Source organism: Spermophilus citellus (assembly GCF_964194105.1).
Source record: "Spermophilus citellus genome assembly, chromosome: 18".
Classification (NCBI taxonomy): domain Eukaryota; kingdom Metazoa; phylum Chordata; class Mammalia; order Rodentia; family Sciuridae; genus Spermophilus; species Spermophilus citellus.
In genome coordinates, this window is record NC_138200.1 from 16198043 (window position 1) to 16217720 (window position 19678).

General features: G+C 36.3%; 1 long non-coding RNA gene across 2 annotated transcripts in view; it reads right to left on the reverse strand.

The window, feature by feature from the left end:
• Nucleotides 1-1469: 1469 nt before the first annotated feature.
• LOC308637140 overlaps nt 1470-19678 on the reverse strand; it is a 50708-nt gene continuing 32499 nt past the window's right edge. The window contains exons 3-4 of one of the 2 annotated variants that reach the window (XR_014019561.1): nt 5688-5769; nt 1470-1830 (exon numbers count right to left, since the gene is read on the reverse strand). This is a non-coding gene — a long non-coding RNA (uncharacterized lncRNA). Of the gene's footprint in view, nt 1831-2624; nt 5016-5687; nt 5770-19678 lie in introns of those variants that run through there. The other variant, XR_014019562.1, reaches the window with a different exon arrangement.

Consider the following 19678-nt stretch of genomic DNA (forward strand, 5'->3'; position numbering starts at 1 on the left):
TAAAGGCTTTTCTCATTCTTTACATTTATGTGATTTCTCATCAGTATGAATTGTCTGATGTTGAGTTAGGTGTGAGCCACAAGTAAAAGGTTTCCTGCACTCCCTACATTCATAAGGTTTTTCACCAGTGTGAATCCTGGGATGTTTAATGAGATGTGATCTTTGACTAATTGTCTTTCTACAGTGAGTACATTCATAGGGCTTTTCACCTATATGAATTCTGTGATGTCAGGTAAAGTCTGAACCACAACTGAAGGCCTTCCCACATTCTTTACATTTAAAAGATCTCTCCCCAGTATGAATTCTGTTATGACCAGTAAAATTTGAGTACATTCATTTTCTCACCAGTGTGTAGTATCTGCTGTTAAGTTCTGAATCAGAAAGAAGTGTCTTCCCAGGGGCTAGGGATGTAGCTCAGTTGGTAGCGTGCTTGCCTCACATGCACAAGGCTCAGGATTCAATCCCCAGCACCACAGACACACACACACACACACAAAAGGATTTTATTATACATCTTAGTTTTATACATTTCATATATGCTTTTAAAGCTTCACTTAACAGTTCAGTGGTTTTCAGGCACAGAACTTAGGATATTGGAGCAAGTCTTTTCCTGGCATATAATGGACATTAACCATGATAGTGGATAGTTTCCTTCTGACCTAGCTGCTTTCTTGATTGAATTTTATTAGAGCAAACAGCTTTAAGACATGTGATACTGCTAAATGGAAACAATGAGATTGAAAATGTTTATAACCTGTATTTTCTTAAAGTCTTTAAGATATAAATGATTACTTTTCTCCTAAACTAGGATCATTCAGTGAAAATAATATTGTCCACAAACTATTTGGAACAACTGCCTAAGAACCCACTGTCTTCAGGCCTCACAGAATGAGGTAGTGGTGTGACAGATTTCTGTTTGGTATCCCTGGAAAGTGCCTTACTCATATCATAAGCATCCTCATCAGGCTCCCCATTGCTGGCTGAATAGTACTCTAACAACTGTCCTGTACACACTGTAGGCCAACTGCTTGTACATGTTGACTGCAACTTGGTTATACTCTTACAAAGAGATCAACCAAAAAAAATCCACTTCTTCTTTCTGAAATATCCTCTAATAACTCTAAGTTTAGCAGCCAAACCAAGGTGTTAAAATTCAGGGGCATCAGACAGAGCTGTGACATGCCCATGCCATTCTGCCCTGGCTACAGAGCCTTCTGCTTTACCCATAATGTAACCCATTAATTCTCCACCAGGTGCCTCTGCAACGATGAAATACTCTGGCCACTGAACACTGTACTGTAAGTAAAAGGAATCCCACTGTCATATATAAATTAAAAAAAAAAAAAAAAAAAAAAGGAATCCCGTTTCTGTAAGAGGTTCCAAGTTAATGTTGAAATAAAAATGGTTGTCACAGATGAAGGTTGAGGGCATGGTCCTTTCACCACAGCCGCCATCCCAGAAAGCCAGCTTATCTCCTCTTCACAGAATTTCAGTATAAATTAACTGATATTGAGCATGGTGAGAGGCAGAACGGAAGGTTTTTTTTCAGTCTTTAAATCATTCTCTCCTATATTGAGTCTCTGGTGTTAAGTAAAACCTGTGTGCTGGTTCATAGTTGGCATTTTTTCATAAGTCAGTATCACCTGCTGGAAATACTCTTCCTGATTTTCCTTTTGTACTTGAAAGTGACCGTTGCCTTCCCATCACCTAGAACACAAACCTTCAATGCTGTGGTTTCTATAAATCTGCATTATCTCCCATGGGATAATTCTCTTTCAAAAAAGTTAGTTTTTGATAATAACTTCTTGGTCTGACACCTGGTCTGGGGGGCTGGAAGACAAGAAGGTAAACACACACTATTTTACTGTCCAAAAGAAAATTAGATGTCCAGTATAAATATAGAAAGTAAATCCTAAGTTTCACAAGAAGAAAATGATTTTTAAAGTTCACAGATTCTGTGCAATATGAAAAAAAAAGGCAAGAAGTAAGTCAAACTTTTAAAGTGCTAATAAAAGTTTAAAAAAACCTTTAGTCAGGTGATGAGAGACAAAGTTTGTTTTGGCCATATTCATCTGAGGAGTTTGATAAATGATTCTCTGGGGCTGAGATTATGGCTCAGGAGTAGAGCTGAGCACCACATAAAAATAAATAAATAAAAAATAAATGTATTAACAACTAAAAAATAAATATTATTTTTTTTTAAAGAGAGAGTGAGGGGGGGAGAGAGAGAGAGAGAATTTTTAATATTTATTTTTTAGTTCTCGGCGGACACAACATCTTTGTTGGTATGTGGTGCTGAGGATCGAACTCGGGCGGCACGCATGCCAGGCAAGCGCGCTACCGCTTGAGCCACATCCCCAGCCCCAATATTAATTTTTTTTAAAAAAATGATTATCTGTATACCTCTTCAATAACAGAATAACAAACTAAAGACTTTTAGTATGGTATAATGAATTCTTAGCATATGTTAGTTGTTGGAAAATAATTATAAACACATTATAAGACAAAAAGAGAATGAATGGTACATAGGATGGAGTAGGGGATGCTAGGGACAAAGTAGCACAAATGGAATAATCTAATCATATGATCTATCTTACAGTTTAATCCCTTGCATCTCTTATGTAAATTATTATGCATAGTGCTTCCACAAGATAATAGCATTTCCAGGTGCTTAAGCAGTCAAAGAAAGATATGAAAGAAGGAATGTGATTAGATCTTCTTATTCTCCATTTGCCATTCTACATGTAAATATTTAACCTTGCTCATTTCTTCTACTCTGTATAGCCAAATCATTTTTTGTCATATAATCCCAACCAAAGTGCTTTATTTATTCTTTATACCATGGTATTGCTTATCCGTTTTATAGTAGCTTTGGTTGTTTTATGCTTTCAAACCTCTTCTGAGATCTTCTATTCCCTTCTAGTCAAGGCCAAGGAAAGTATTTCAGAAAATAGCTACAAATACACAAGTAATGTGTGAGACACTATGATGAACATTTTATATAATTCTAAGTTTAAAAATGGGAAGGTTGGGAAATAACATCATCGGTTTAACATATGGAAAGCATATAGTCCAGAATCACCACTCTACCAGGAACTCCATGACACACGGGGTAGGTTATATTTACATTGATTGAGTTGGTTTTGGGTGATATTTCAGATAAGAAAATTACTTGAGAAATCTGCCAAAGCAGTATGAATCTGGCAGGAGCTAGAAATTAAGTAGAAGTCTTACTATTTTGAGACTTAATTTTTCTTATGTATTTAGGATTCAGTAAAAGCATCATTTGGTTGTGCTATAATTTTTTTCTTCAGAACGTGGGAATTCTTCCTGGAAACAGAATTTCTTAGGAACTGAGCAAGGATTCAAGCAAAAACCAGATGAGTTAAAAGGCAGTTCAGTCACAAGATATGAGCAGTATAAATTAACCACAGCAGAAAGATAACAGTCCTCAGTTTGAGACTATTTTAGTTTATTGATGTCACCTTTTGGTGATGGGAAAATTAGTGACCTTGACAGAACTTTTGTTTATTTTCTTATTTTTTAAAAATATTTTTTTAGTTGTAATACCTTTGTTTATTTTTATGTCCTGCTGGGGATTGAACCCAGTGCCTCATGCATGCTAGACAAGCACTCTACCACTGAGCCACAACTCTGGCCCCTTTTGTTTATTCTCTGTATGATTATCAGAGGTTTGTTGAGGAAATTGGGAATAATACACTATTTCTATGAAGCACCTGGGACAGAATAAGTGCTGACTCTAACCCACATCCCATGTGTGAGGTGGGAATGGAGTTCCTCTTGGTGTAATGGGCTGGCTGCAGGGGAAAAGCTAAGAAAGAGTAGCAGAAAGTAAAAAGCAGGAGTGGGACAAGCTAGCCGATCTTAGGAATCGAGCTTCCAAACTAAAAAGAGCAAAATGGAGCCCGCGCTTGATTTATATCAGGGAATACCAAAGGTTTTCCATGGAATGATCTTTGCCAAATAAGGTAGGAGGTGGGCTGTCCAGTTCCCAATGGGTTATGCCCAACTCTGGAGCTACAAGAAGGGTCTTCCCAGAAGACCCGCGATATAGGTCATGTGCCTTGGGCCATCAGATAGTTACCAAGGATAAACCTAAATCTCCATGGCTCCATACCAAGAGAAGACCCTCAAGTAATTCATGGCTGGGTCCCTGCACTGAACAGCTAATAAGCAATCATCATCATCATTAGAGAAGTAAATGGAGAATCTAGGGAACTGGACAAACCAGAGCTTGTCTCTTCTGAGGCTGCATTACCCTGGTTGTCTTCTGTTAGCTTTAACCTCTCTTCTGCCTCTTCCTCCTTACTGGCCAGAAATTGTTAACACCTATTATTCTGATTTCAACCATGCAGTCTATTGGGTCTTTTCTTACTGTAGAACCTATTATGCAGATTTGTGGCCATGCTCTTATCATAGGAAAGAATAAAATTTTCTTAATATTATATACTCTTTGTTAACTCTTCTAAACTAAAATGAAATTTAAAAATCAGCTAGAAGAATGTCAGCTAAAAGCATGAATTAATGAATGCAGGAAATACATAGGAAGGAAAAAGTAGGTAATATAGGAAAACTTCAAGAGGTAGTAGATACAATAAAAACAAAACCACAATTTGTTTGAGAATGAAGAAATTAACAAAAATATAAATGAAAAAGAGAAACTTGACCCAAACCATTCATAAAATAATTACCACTAGAAAAAAGAGGAACATTTACCTTTTTGTAACACAAGGGAAAATCTAGAGCATAGAAATAGAGAGTAAAGAGAAAATTCTCTTGCAAAAGGCTTTGTGTGTAGATTTCAGGACTTTATCAGAGATTTTTGGCCAGTGAAGTGATATTCAAGCTGGATATTTCAGAGGTGTTGCTGCCTCACCAAGCAGCTGAGCTGTTATCTACAGTGATGGCTGTCTGATGCCTCTTCAGCCCACAATCACCTGGGCAAGGTCCTCTTACTTCATTCTTCAAAACCATCCAGGAATCTTGGCCTTTTCCTAATAAGAACACATCTGGGGGCTGGGGATGTGGCTCAAGTGGTAGCGCGCTCGCCTCGCATGCGTGCGGCCCGGGTTCGATCCTCAGCACCACATACCAACAAAGATGTTGTGTCCGCCGATAACTAAAAAAAAAATAAATAAATATTTTTAAAAAATTCTCTCTCTCTCTCTCTCTCTCTCTCTCTCTCTCTCTCTCTCTGTCTCACTCTCTTTTTTAAGAAAAAAAAAAAAAAAAGAACACATCTGGCTGATAAATGTATAGTCCTGCCCAGAAGATAAAATATTTTAAAATGACCACATGAATAAAATTTCCATCTGGAACCTTGGTTATTACAAAAGAAAGATAATGACAGGACAAGAAAAAAGGCACGAAGGATGAGGAAGATGGGTCACCAAGAATGATGAGGACTGCTAATAAAATACAAACCAGAGCTGGGCTTGTGGCTCAGTGGTAGAGCGCTTGCCTAGCATATGTGATGTGAGGCACTGGGTTTGATTCTCAGCACTACATATAAATAAATAAAATTCCTTCAATAACTAAAAATATTTTTTTTAAAAAAACCATTTTCCCAGAAACAGAAGTCAGAAATGCCCCTAGATATTTAAAGATAATCAAAAAATTGAGAGTAATAAAAGCAGGAATTTCTAGGTTCAAATTCTGAATCTTACCCAGTGAGATGAGGTGGCGTAGTTCTCCAACGTTACATGTCTATACAAATCCCTCTGTCCTTGACACTAGGCACTCCCACTCCTGAAAAAAATTCATTCACATTCTTGATTATCATCAATGGCTAAAAGCACAAACAGAAATATTAATGGTGAAATCTGATGAAATATTTTAGATGGAAAGTGGAAAAGGGCACTCCAGGCAACTGGACATACTAGGAACAAAAAAGTGGAGTTGGCAGCCTGTGGTATGGGAGGAAATGATATATTAGTGTGACTGCAGCGGAGTGCTTTCAGGCTCTCAAAACTCGTATTGCTCAGTCACAAGTTCCTGTGACCTTCATGTAAAACACAAGGCACTAGGATGGCAGCCCAGAGTAGTACACATGCATCATAGCAGTCCTTTGTGATGTCACTGAGAGGCTGGAGCGTGGCTGCAATCATTACCTCCAGATTTATAACATGAAGAAAGTTGGGGCTTTTGTGGGCTGTTCATTTCCTTGTGCTGTGTAAGCTTTTAGTTGAATTTTCCATCCTTTTAAATTGAAAGAATGCTTTATAGGTATGCTCCTTCACTGCTCTTTTCTATGGAAAATGTGTAGGGACTTTGGTGGTTAAACAGCTAACAATCGGTACATGTTTTCTTGATATTTATGTCTCTCTGATTTCCTGGCAACATGTCAGATTTCTTTGAATTCTCTAACTAAAAGTATCAGAAAGTGTCTTATACTGAAATGAATGCCATCCAATGCTTTAGATAATGTGGGGTTGGGGTTGGGGTTGGGGCTCAGTGGTAGAGCACTTGCCTAGCATGTGTGAGTCATTGTGTGCTTATCCTCAGCATCACATAAAAATAAATAAGGTGCTGTGCCCATCTACAACTAAAAAAACTTTAAAAAAAATGATAAAACACTGAAGAAAAAATCAAAGACTCTAGAAGATGGTAAAGTCCCATGATTATGAACCAACAGAATTAGGTATAAACTTAAAGGAAATATAGTCAGCCTACAAAAGAGATACCTGCATACCTATTTTTATTGTGGCAATATTCACAGTAGCCAAGTTATGGAATCAGCTTAGGTACCTGTTAACAGATGAATGAATAAAGAAATTATGATGTGTATGTATGTATATGTATATGTGTATATATATATATACACACATGCATACATACATATATATACACACACACATATATACACATTTATTTATTTATTTATTTTAAAGAGAGTGAGGAGAGAGAGAGAGAGAGAGAGAGAGAATTTTTAATATTTATTTTTTAGTTCTCGGCGGACACAACATCTTTGTTGGTATGTGGTGCTGAGGATCGACCCGGGCCGCACGCATGCCAGGCGAGCGTGCTACCGCTTGAGTCACATCCCCAGCCCTATACACATATATTTACAGGAAAACTATAGAACTGAAGGTAATCAAGTAAGCAAAAATGTCAGATGTAGAAATGAAGTGTATCATGTTTTCTTTCATATGTGGTAACTAAAAGATTAAAAAAAAACATGAACTGAAAATAGAAGAGGGACTATTAGCACAGGGGAACGAATAAACACAAGAGAAGGTAGTATGGAGGGTATATCCAATGAAAACACAATATATATGTGCATAGAAATGTCACGGAAACCCATTAATTTGAACCATTATAATGAGTTAATGTATATGATGATAATGGTGATAATAATAACAAATATAGCTCTGTATATTTAAGGAATATAAAGTGGGAGAAAAAATTGATGGTGGGTATATTAAACAGGGATCAGATAATGAAAAGTCACAAAAATAGGCTCTCAAGTTTGGGCTTCTTCTCAGAAGTAATGAGAAATCATTCTGCATTTTTAAAGTCAGGTTAATAATGTTTCCAAAGAGATAAAATTGGTGTAAGAGGAAAGACTATACTCAGTTTGAGGGGTTTGTCAAAATTTCATTTGTAAAGCATGTAGTATGAGCTGGGCCAAGGAAAATTTCAGTGTCATAACAGAACTTCATGTACTTTGCAAGAAAAGCAAGGAGCTGGACAACAAACTGGACTGAAATATACTTGTATTTCGGAAGCAGAGAGGACTTGAGAAAGAACCTGTGTGGATGCCATAGTAAGGTTACAGAGAAAACAAGAAATATTTATTGCCATAAAGAGTTGCCATTTCTGTAAAGAGGAATGGTATAAAAAGAGGTAGTAAGGGCTGGGGCTGGGGCTCAGCAGTAGCGCACTTGCCTGGCATGTGTGAGGCACTGGGTTTGACTCTTAGACCTTTATTTTATTTATTTATATGTGGTGCTATCAACAACTAAAAAAAATATTTTAAAAAATAGGTAGTAAAAGGAGACATGGAGACATGAGGGCAAGTCAAGGTGATTAAAGAAATAGTGAACAATTCAATGGTTATCAGTGTATTTATAAAAATATGCAAACATTCAAGTCAATTTCATGCATGCTAGGCAAGCGCTCTACCACTGAGCCACAACCACAGCCCTGATTTCTCCTTTTTATTTTATTTACATGATTCATTACATTAATTGATTTGGGGATGTTGAGGCAAACTTGCATTCCTGGGATATATCTGACACTGTATCATGTTGGATAAGTCATTTCATATGTTATGGGGTTTGGTTTGCTTGAGTATTTTGTTGAGAATTTTTGCACCCTTATTCTTACAAGATATACTTACAGGAAAATTATAGAACTGAGTCATTGTATGCTTATCCTCAGCATCACATAAAGTTCTAGTATGTAGGCAGTCTTATTAACTGGCTCAGCCTTTGTGGAAAACTAACAGTAACTGCTTATGAAGATTCATATACTGTATGACCCATCAGTTGCTCTCCTAAGAATATACCCAGCAGAAATGCAAGAAGCCTTGTAACATCACTATTTATGAGAGCCTAGAGAAGGAAACAATATCTATCAGAGTAAAATGACCAGGCACAGTGGTGCACACTTGTAATCCCAGCCGCTTGAGAGGTTGAGGCAGGAGGATCTTGAGTTCAAAGCCAGCCTCAGCAAAAGCAAGTTGCTAAGCAACTCAGTGAGACTCTGTCTCTAAATAAAATATAAAATAGGCCTGGGGATGTGGCTTAGTAGTCAAGTGTCCCTGGTACACCGCCCCCCCCCCCCCGAAAAAGGTAAAATGGACACATACAAGTGGTGTATTCATGCACTGGAACACTATTTAATACAAATGAACTTTCTGCATACAACAATATGGATGGCTCTTAAAAACATGATATTGAACAAAAGAACCAACACAGTAGGGTACTCACAGTGTATGATTCCTTATACAGATCAGTTCAAAAAGAGACAAAGCTGATGTATGGTGGTTTCTTTGGTGGAGCTACTGGTTGAACAAAAACTCCAAAGGGACTTCTAGGTTGCAGGTGTTACTGGACCTGGGTACTTATATTGCTGTTCCCTTTGTGTTCTTTCACTTAAGTCATACAGTTCTAATTCTAGTGGTTGTTTGATTGCATTATCATGTACAGACTTGCCTATAAACACGGTAAACTCTAATAAAATTTACTTGGGAAGAAATATATAATAGGCAAATAAACAAAGATAAGCAGGGGTTATAATCTTGAAGATTATAATACCATAGCCTACAGTTCACAATAACATATAGCAATTATAAGTATATGCCTATTAACAAAGCTACAACTTTCCCGCCGAGGCTGTAGTTCAGTGGTAGATACCTTGCCTGGCTTGCACAAGGCCCTAAGGTAGATAGAGACATCAACACCACAAAAACAAAGAACAACAAATACAAATTTAAAAAGCTGCACTTCTCCTAAAGCAAAAATTACAGGTTATGTAAGAAATAAAATTTTCAGGCTGGAGCAGAAATGGAAGAAAATGATAGACTATAGATGGGAGTTAAAAGAATTAGAGAATGAGAGAAAAAAATAGGCAAAAAATATAGCACACTTATATCCCCAGTGATTCTGGAGGATGAGACAGGAGGATTTTAAGTTTGGTGCTAGCTTGGGCAACTTAGCAAGCAAGACCCTGCCTCATAAAACAGAAAACTCCCAAAGAACTCCTAAGTACCAACAATGTAGCTCAGCAGTAGAGTGCCCTTGGGTTCAATCTCCAGTACTGGCCCCTACATAAAAAGAAACAATTTCATTAATCAGAGAATTTTAATACACAATCTAATATAAATCAGGTACAAAATAATAAGTAACTACAGACTGGCTTTATATTATATCACAACGAAAAAGTCAATTCCAAAAGTAAAAAAAAGTCACAGTGCGGCAAAATCATATTGCCTGCGTCCTTTATCTGAAGTGGTCATTGAGTTCCCCTCCTGTCACAGGGTCAAGACTCCTTTCCAGTACTGAGGCTAAGGCACTATACCAGTATATTAGTTTTCAACTGCTACTGCAACAGGTGTCTATAAATGTGGTGGTGCCTTAGGCTAAAAGCAAGGTGGTCTTGGCAGGACCATGTTCCTCAATGCTCTAGGAAGAATTTGTTTCCTTATGTTTGCCAACTTTTTGGAGGTCACCAATATTGCTTGATTTGTGGCCCAGTTCCTCTGTGAAGCCAGCAGAGTTACATCTCTATGACTATTTTTCTGTGGTCACACCTTCCTCTGATTATAAAGTCATCCAGGAAAGATTCATTGACCTATACAATCATATTGGGCCCAATTAGATAATCTAGGATATTTCCCCATTCAAGGCTCCTATTCCATCTGCAAAGTCCTTTTGCTATATGAGGTTACATATTAGGAATTAGGAAGGGGACATCTTTGGCAGGGCCATAATTCTGCCAGCTCTGAGGCTGGGCTCATCACAGAAAACTTGCACCAGACATGTTAAAAAGGCAAGAAGGGCAAGGTTAAGGAGTACAGCAACTGTCTATTTCAGTACAATAGTCTTTGGGGTTTGGGGGGCTGTTATAGCCAATAGGTAGAGTAAGGAGTCAGGTAACCTTATGTTTTTCATGGATGGAGAAGATTCTTGCTAAAGTGGCTTAGTAAGATTCTTATTGAAGTGAAGTTAACAGGCTAAGGAAGAAACCTAGCTAATAAAGAAGGCTCAGAGGAGCCTGATTAGAGTCTGGTTTAGGGAGTCCTTGTCAATTGAGAATCATGGAAAGCTCTGATGAGAAGTTTCACTGAAGCAGTTTTGGTTTGGTCAGTTGTCTGTACCATTGGACTGTGGTCAGGCTGTACTTACTGGACTCTACTTCTCAGAGGCCTCTAGGCCCAATTCCCCCTCCTTGAGCCTCTTCTGAGGACTGGATGGTCTTTTCCAAAGAAATTGGGGAACAACTTCAGGACTTTGTGAGACCAGGTTTGACTCGTTTGGACTGAATGTAGTGGAGCTGATTCGGTCATAGGAGGCTTAATAAGAGGTGCCTATGGACTCTGCAGTTGTGACTGGTTGAGAGGTTGTGTGTGTGTGTCCTGTTGTGTTTAGGTTTGGGGTGCCTGCAATGTTTGTGTCTCCTTGATGTGAGTGAGTTTCTAACTTTTTGTCCTTATTGCGACTGACTGTAGAAGTGGGGCACCTTGGTCACTCCAGCAATGGATCTGTCAGCTCAGGGAGAGTTCTGGACAGAATCTGTCAATGTCTCTGCTTTTATCTGATGCCCAAATTAAGTAGCATACCATAGACTTCTTTGACTAAACTCCGAATGTGCGGGGCTGTCGGAACTGAGCCAGGGTGACCTCTGAAATGGTATGGTGGCCCCACAAAAGAACCTATTGTTTCCTTCTGCAGCTCTGCCCTGCTTGGATAGAAGCCTCCTTCTTGGATAGAGAGGAATCATGGCTGTTGAACATCCACAAAGCATCTGCAAGGTAGCTTGTCATTTCCTCTTGTTTCCTGAAATCACTTACATGACTTCCTTTCCTTCTCTTGAAAGTTCCACATCCAGTGACCTGATTCCTCCAGTTTCCTTTTTGAGAAACTATGATGGCAACAGACCCCAATCCTTGATTCCCACCACTTGATTTTCCCTTATTAATTTCTCAACTAGTTTTATAAATTAGTTGTAGATGGCACAATATTTTATTTATTTATCTTTATGTGGTGCTGAGGATCGAACCCAGGGCTTCTTATGTGCTAGTCAAGTTCTTTACCATTGAGCTACAACCCCAGCCCTATCAGCTAGTTTTAATTTTTCTTTGAGCTGTCTTTTTATTTAAAAAGTATTTTCTGTCTTGTTAAAAAATTAAAATTAATATGACTAAGTAATTTCAAAAGTACAGACATCCCCAGTGAAGATAACCTGAATTCCCTATTGAGACCAGTGCTAATTTTTTGACATTTTCTTCCCGGTATATTTTATGTGCATGCATAAATTATAATTTTTTAATCTTTTTCTTTTGGGGGGCTTGATATGAAGCCCATATTTTCATTCATGCTTGGCAAGTGCTTTAATGCTAAGCTAAACACCAGTTCTAATATATAATTTTTAAAACTTGAATTCATATAGCATTTTACATGTAGCACATTCTACCTTTTCACATAGAATCATATTCAATTATTTTTCCACTTAGCCTAATTTCAGAAATACTTTTAGAGAGGCATAATATTTATTTGGATACTTTTGGTTTATTTTCTTCAAAATTAGATCTAGAAATGGCTTAAAACAACCATTGGTGTATATAGTTTAACAAATAATTATAAAACACACATGTAAGGGCTATAGTGTTCAAGAAATAGAGCTGAAAATGCCCCTAATTTACTCTCCTACAGAACCACAAACAATAAGGTTAAATTAATGATAATCATATGACCATTTCTTTGCTTTTTTTTTTTTTTTTTTTTTTTTTGGTTACCAGGGATTGAACCCAGGGTACTTAGCCTCTGAGCCACATCTATAGTCTTTTTTATTTAATGTATTTAAAAATTTTGAGACAGGGTCTCACTAAGTTGCTTAGGATTTTGCTAAGTTGTTAAGGCTAGCCCCGAACTTGTAATCTTCCTGCCATAGCCTTCTGAGTCTCTGGGATAACAGAACTGCATCACATCTAGTTTCTTAGCCTTTTATTAGAGCTTTGGTACTTATCAATACATGAAGCCCCAAACCATACAGATTTATTTTTCGTCTATTCTACAAGTAGACATGTCTATTGTACAAGTATATATTCTTTGTGTCTTTGTTTATAACACATTAAAATTATACTTCATTTTTTCCATTGCCTTATATGTGCTATCCTATATATTTAAAATAAACTATAGTGTAATTTACTTTTCTTTTCTCCTTTTACTGAATATGTGACTTCCCCTTTTTAGCTATTAACAAGTCATGTGATTATGAACCTTTTGGCACATATTTGGATACACCAGTGCGTACATTTACATACTTAGGATATAACTAGGATTAAATTATTGATAGGGTTTGTGGGCCTTTGATTTTACCAGGCAATGCTAAACACTTCTCTTACAATACTGTGTAAGTTTCTACTTGTATCAACAGTTTACAGGGAGTCCTTTTGCTCCATATATATGCTAGTTCTTGGCCTTGTTATACTTTTCTATTTTTTGCCAATTTTGTGTCTAATATCTTCATATTTAACTTATATTTCCTTTATTATTAGTGCAGTTGAATACCAGTTCTTGGATATTAGAAAGTCCTCTTTTCTAAAATGCTTGTGGAAATATTTTGCCAGATTTTAGGTGGGTTGTTTTTCTCTAATATGCAGTAGTTAATATACATATATGTAGATACATACATACGTGTATAACTTCTGTATATTAGTCATTTCATAGTTATACATATGACAAATTTTTTCCCGCTCTGGCTCAATTTTTCACTTTTTGTTCCTTCCTTCCTTCCTTCCTTCCTTCCTTCCTTCCTTCCTTCCTTCCTTCCTTCCTTCCCATTGAACCCAAGGCCTACTGCATGTTTATTACTACCATGAGCTATATCTCCAGTCCTATTTTTGTTATTTTATATTGAGACAGGGTCTTCTTACATTGTCCACACAGTACTTGAACATGGGATTTTCCATGTAGCTGGGATTTTTCAGGTATGTGCCACTGCACTCAGCTCAGTTTTTATTCTTTATATCATTTTGTTGAAATTCTGGATTTGGATGTAATAAAGTCTTTTCCTATGATTAATTCTTAAGAAATGTCCTTGTGGGGCTGGAGATGTGGCTCAAGTGGTAGCGCGCTTGCCTGGCATGCATGTGGCCCGGGTTCGATCCTCAGCACCACATACAAAGATGTTGTGTCCGCTGAAAACTAAAAATAAATAAACAAATATTAAAAAAAAAAAAAGAAATGTCCTTGTACCTTGAGATACTGAGATTTTCTTCTGTATTCTCTTCTAAAAGTCTTCTAGTTATTAACATTTAGGTCATTATACTATCTGAACTAATTTTTTTAGGGGAGGATTCTGTTTTATTCTTTTCCCCACATGGCAATTCAGTTGTTTCAGTATCATTTATCAGAAAGTATATCTTTTCTTCACTTGTATGCATTACCACTTTTGCAAAGAATCAAGTGATCATTGTTTCAAAGTTTGTTTTCAATTTTATATTCTGTGCCATTCATTATTTATCTCTCCTTCAGTAATAAAGCATACTATCTTTTTCACTGTCAATTTATATTTGGAGAAAGTTCTTTCACCTTTTTTTTGTTGTTGTTGTTTGTTTGTTTTTAACCAGGGATTGCACTCTACCACTGAACCACATCCCCAGCCATTTTTTGTATTTTATTTAGCAACAGGGTTCCACTGAGTTGTTTAGGGCCTTGCTAGGTTGCTGAGGCTGGCTTTGAACTTGCAGTCCTCCTGCCTCAGCCTCCCAAACTGCTGGGATTACAGGCGTGTGCCCCCCAAGCCCAGCTCTTTTTACTTCTTGTTCCTCAACAATGTCTTAGCTATTTTGTTTTCCTTCAGATAGTTATCAGTTAACATCATAATTTTAACCTGAGTATTTGATAATAAATAACTATGCTAATTTTCCCTTTTTTTGCTCTTTTTCCTCCTTCAAGAAAAGCAGATTTAATAAACTAAAATGACTATGCTAACTTGAACTCAGCAAAGTTGTAAGAAAAAAGTCTTAAAAATTCACCTGCTGATGTCCCCACAAAGTGTGAGTTTCATTTTCATGCACCATGTTCTTTCCCCAGAATGCTGAAGTTCAGTTTGGAATTGAGCAGAAACGTAGCATACAGTTTTTCTCAGTTCAGTCCTAAGTATTGGACTTTTGAGGCAACAGGTTGCTGGTGAAAATACCTGGGGAAAACACAAAAATGTGGGTGAATAGTTCTTTGAATATTGCCTCCTTCTACTTCTATCTTTCCCACATCTTTATGTATGATTTTGAAAATTTTCTCACGTTCTTAGCCTCCTCAAATACACTTTGGAAAGTGGAAGATGTGAACAAATTATAGATTTAGATACAGATGTAGATATTTGTTGTCTGATATTTTGTGTTTTAATAACATTTGGTCTAAGTCCATTCTGTGTGGTATCTTTTCCCATTCTCCCTTATTACACTTTTTTTATACTCTTTTCTCCCCTTCCACCCCTTACCCCCACCATGTTCTATTACTTTCTGCCTATACAGATTTGCCATCTATTCCTAATAACATTTTAATTCAAATTTTGAATTCACTATAAAAATATACAAATCAGATTATTTAATCATTGTAGTTTAAATAGTTTGAAATATGGTATAAAGACCTTGGGCTCTATTATCAGAAAAAAGTTTCTTCTGATCTCACCTATACACCTGAGAACTTTTTAACCTGTGAATGAGAGAATACTTTTTTCTCAGTGTTGTTGATATTGAAATAACGTGTGTATAGAACACTTGATGCATACCAGGTATTTGATAACTACTATCTCCCTTTCTTCATTACTGCCTCTTTGTGAGACTGCTATAGCACTTAAAGTATATAGCATTTAACTAGATGCATTTTGTTTTCCCTAAAGTATCTTACAGTAAAACCAGGATGATGTCTTTCAGTTATATTATACATAGCTTTACAATCCATTTACAAAGTTTTCCTATTTACTAGGAATCTAATTCTCATTTACCTACTGTGATTCTAATATAATATACTCAAAATGACTTATTTTCTTTTCCCTTACTTGGCACTGCGTTCTACTTGATATATCATTAAAATAATTTGCATTAAACATTTGAATTTTTTGCAGTTCTTTGATTTATGTCTTGTTGCTTCTACCTAATACTATGTTTAGGTGTTTTGTTTTTAAACTCTTTCAATAACAGATCAAATGGCACTTCTTTTCTGAAGATTGCTGTAGTCTTTGTTTCTTTCATTATAACAAAATATCTCTATTATAAATATTTTGGAAAACATAGAGAAATATAAGGAAAAACCAATAGTCCTCTGTAACCCCATATATTAGAGATGGGTCACCATATGATTCTAATATGCTGTTACATGTGAGAACTAATGACTTGAGCTTATGTGAGGTGATAAGAGAAACATTAAGGTTTGGCATGGTTTCAACATTTAGAATTTTAAAGACCTATTGATTCTAATGTGCAATCAGGAATGAAAATCACTGGCTTAGACAAATCATGATTCGTTTTCTTGAGCTGAACATAATAGCTGTGAAAGAAAATCAATAGTTTTGTAAGAAGGAAGTAACAAAAGGTGTAGTTTGGGAGAGGTAATCAACAATATCTGACACACTTGTGTTCTTGCTAGCAATTAACATTATGAAAATATCACTGGTCATTTTAGTGGCTTTGGAAGAAAGAAAACTAAAGGATATGGTACATACACACCATATTTAACCAGTCTTTTTTTTTTTTCTTTTCAAAACTATCTTTGGGCTTTGTAAACCTTGCATTTTTTTAATCTGAATTTTTATTTGATATTCTTTTATTGAGAAACTGAGTTTAAGTGGGTTTTCTTTTTCTCCTTTTTAGGCATTTAATTCTGTTAATTATTTTTTTATTTGGCAGTTTCCCTGGGTTCAGTCTTTGATATGTTGGTTTCTTTTTACTCCATTTCTGGGTGATTTGCATTTCTTTTATATTTTATATTTAATGTGAGAATCATTTAGAAATATGTTTGAAAGAAAACTGGCATAGAACTGATCACAGAGGCACACCAAGGACTGAGGCAGAAAGCAGATGTATTGTCAGGCACCCGACAGGCTGGTCTGCCCAGAGAGAGCAGCCAGCTGGAAAGAGCAGCAGCAGTCCCCTTGAGCATTACTTTTTATAGGCCAGGATCATGACTGGGTTTAGTCCTTGTGACTGGCATAGCAAGCATCACCTGATTTCACAGAAGGCAAGTTTCTATTTCTTGGGAACAGAGATGGGCAAGTCTTTATCTTTCAAGGAGAATAAGAATAGTATTCATAAAGTTGGGGTGGGGAAAGGAAGATGGCTGTAGTCATGCCAACAATGTTTTATTTTGGATACTTACATTTTTAACTTTAAACTTGCATGGGTTTTAAGTAGACTGTTAAGTATACTTAATAGTATACCTCTTACTCATATTACCCATTGTTGTATTTTCACCAAATGGCCTTATCACTGCTGCCTGCATCTCTTCTTTTTCTTTTTATGTATATATTTTGCCCCCTTTACCACCTCAGTGTGTTATTTTCTAAGAATAAGTGTACACGTGACCATGGTAGGTTATTAATATAAGAAACTTTAACAAAGAAAACATTTGGCATTTGTTTTTTTTTTGGGGGGGGGATTGGTTAACTTCACTTAGCATTATCTTCTCCAACACCATCCATTTACCTGGAAATGCCATGATTTTATTCTTTTTTATTGCTGTGTAAAATTCCATTGTGTATATATGCCACATTTTTTTAAATCTGTTTACCTACTGAATGGTATCTAGGTTGGCTCCACAGTGTAGCTGTTGTGAATTGTGCTGCTATAAACATTGATGTGGCTGTATCCCTGTAGTATGCTGATTTTAACTCCTTTGGGTATAGACTGGGTCAAATGGTGGTTCCATTCCCAGATTTCCAAGGAATCTCCATACTGCTTTCTATAATAGCTACACCAATTTGCAGTCCTACCAGCAACGTATGAGTGTATGTTTTCCCCCACATCCTCGTCAACACTTATTGTTGTTTGTCTTCATAATAGCTGCCATTCTGACTGGAGTGAGATGATATCTTAGTTTTGATTTGCATTTCTCTAATTGCTAGAGATGATGAACATTTTTTCATATATTTGTTGGTTGATTGTATATCCTCTTCTGAGAAGTGTCTGTTCAGGTCCCTGGCCCATTTATTGATTGGGTTATTTGGGGTTTTTTGGTGCTTAGCTTTTTTAGTTCTTTATATCCTAGAGATTAGTGCTCTATCTGATGTGTGAGGGATAAAAATTAGCTCCCAGGATGTAGGCTCTTCAATAAAATAGAAGATACTGAAGGCATCTCTCTTTTCTTATCTTTGATCACTTTTACATTTTTGAAGAGGATAAACTGACATTTGGATTTGTTTTTTGATTCCTATGCTTACAGGTTATGAATTCTGTGGCAGGACTAGTACAAAAGTGATAGTGTGTCCTCAGTGCTTTCCATCAGAAGAGACATGACATTGACTTTGTCCCATTATTTGGAGATGTTAACTTTCATAATAGATTAAGGTGATGTCTGTCATATTTCATCACTATAAAATTAGTAATTGTATGTAATTGATAGATATTTTGTGAGGAGATGGTTTGAAAATAGAAATAATTTCTCACTAAACTTTCACCCACTAGTTTTGACATCCATTTATATTGAAAGATCTACATTAGTATGATGTTTTCAAAGTAGAAGTTTCTTTTTTTTTAAACCTCCATTATATTGTCAATATTAACTAGTTGGAATTATAATACAAAGAAGAGCTTTCCCTTCTTCCCTATTTATTTGTTCATTTACTAATATCAGTATGAAATCACAGATTTTTATTCACTGGGTTATAATCTATTATTTTTATTTTCATACTCTGATATCCCTATATTTGGCCAGTGAGAGCCTATTAAGGTTCCTGTGTCCTTTAATTTCTATTATTTGAACATCCTTACCTCCCAGCATGCCAATATGTTCAGTTCAAAGTACTAATCTCTTTGCTCTAACTTGGAATAATCTGTGTCCCTAGAAAGAAGTTTCCTTATAATGAAGTATATTTAGAAACCAAGATATGGCTAATAGGACTATAGCTTTCATTTTAATCTTTACCTGTTCCATCTTTATATCTTCCTTCACCAGTAGATAAAAACCTGGCTCCACTTATCATTATCTTTACCAATTTGTTCAATTCTATAATATACAAGAATGTAGTTTTAGAGTGCTAATCTGTACTATAGTAAAAACCAAAATACTGAGTAAATCTCACTATTTATTTATGCTTCTCTATTTTTAGACAAGGTGCCTAGCTAAGATACATGTGAATTTACTTCGATAATTTTTTCCCAAGGAAGTTATAATATTAGTTTACGTTTGACTATTTTTATTCCTTCATTATTATTCATTTGATTGCATAAGTTCGTAAATCATTAACATGGTTCTTAAAAGTTGAAACTACACAAAAAGCAATATTACTATGCTCCCAAACCCTTATTTTGGTGTGTGTTATGGGGAGAATTGTGTCTCCCAAAATTCATATGTTGAAGGATTAAACCCCAGTACTTCAGAGTGTGACTGTATTTGGAAAACAGGGTGGTTATGTTAAAGAGATGGTGATGTTAAAATGAGGCCATTGGTGTGAACCTTCATCCAGCCTGACTGGTACCCTTATAAGAGGAAATTTGGACACACAGAAATACACCAGGGATACTCACATTCAGAGGAAAGACTGTATGGGCATGCAGAAAGAAAGTGCCCCTCTGCAAGCCAAGGGAAGCCTCAGCGTCTAGGGTTTTCAATAGTGTCCGTTTCTTCTGGGTTCCAACCAAATGTCCCAGTTTCACATTAGGAAATTTATATTTGAGGTAAGCAACATTCTTTCTTCAAATATATTTTCAACTATTTTTTTTCTCAGACCTTCTGGGACTCTGATATGGATGTTAGAGCTTGTAATTGTCCCT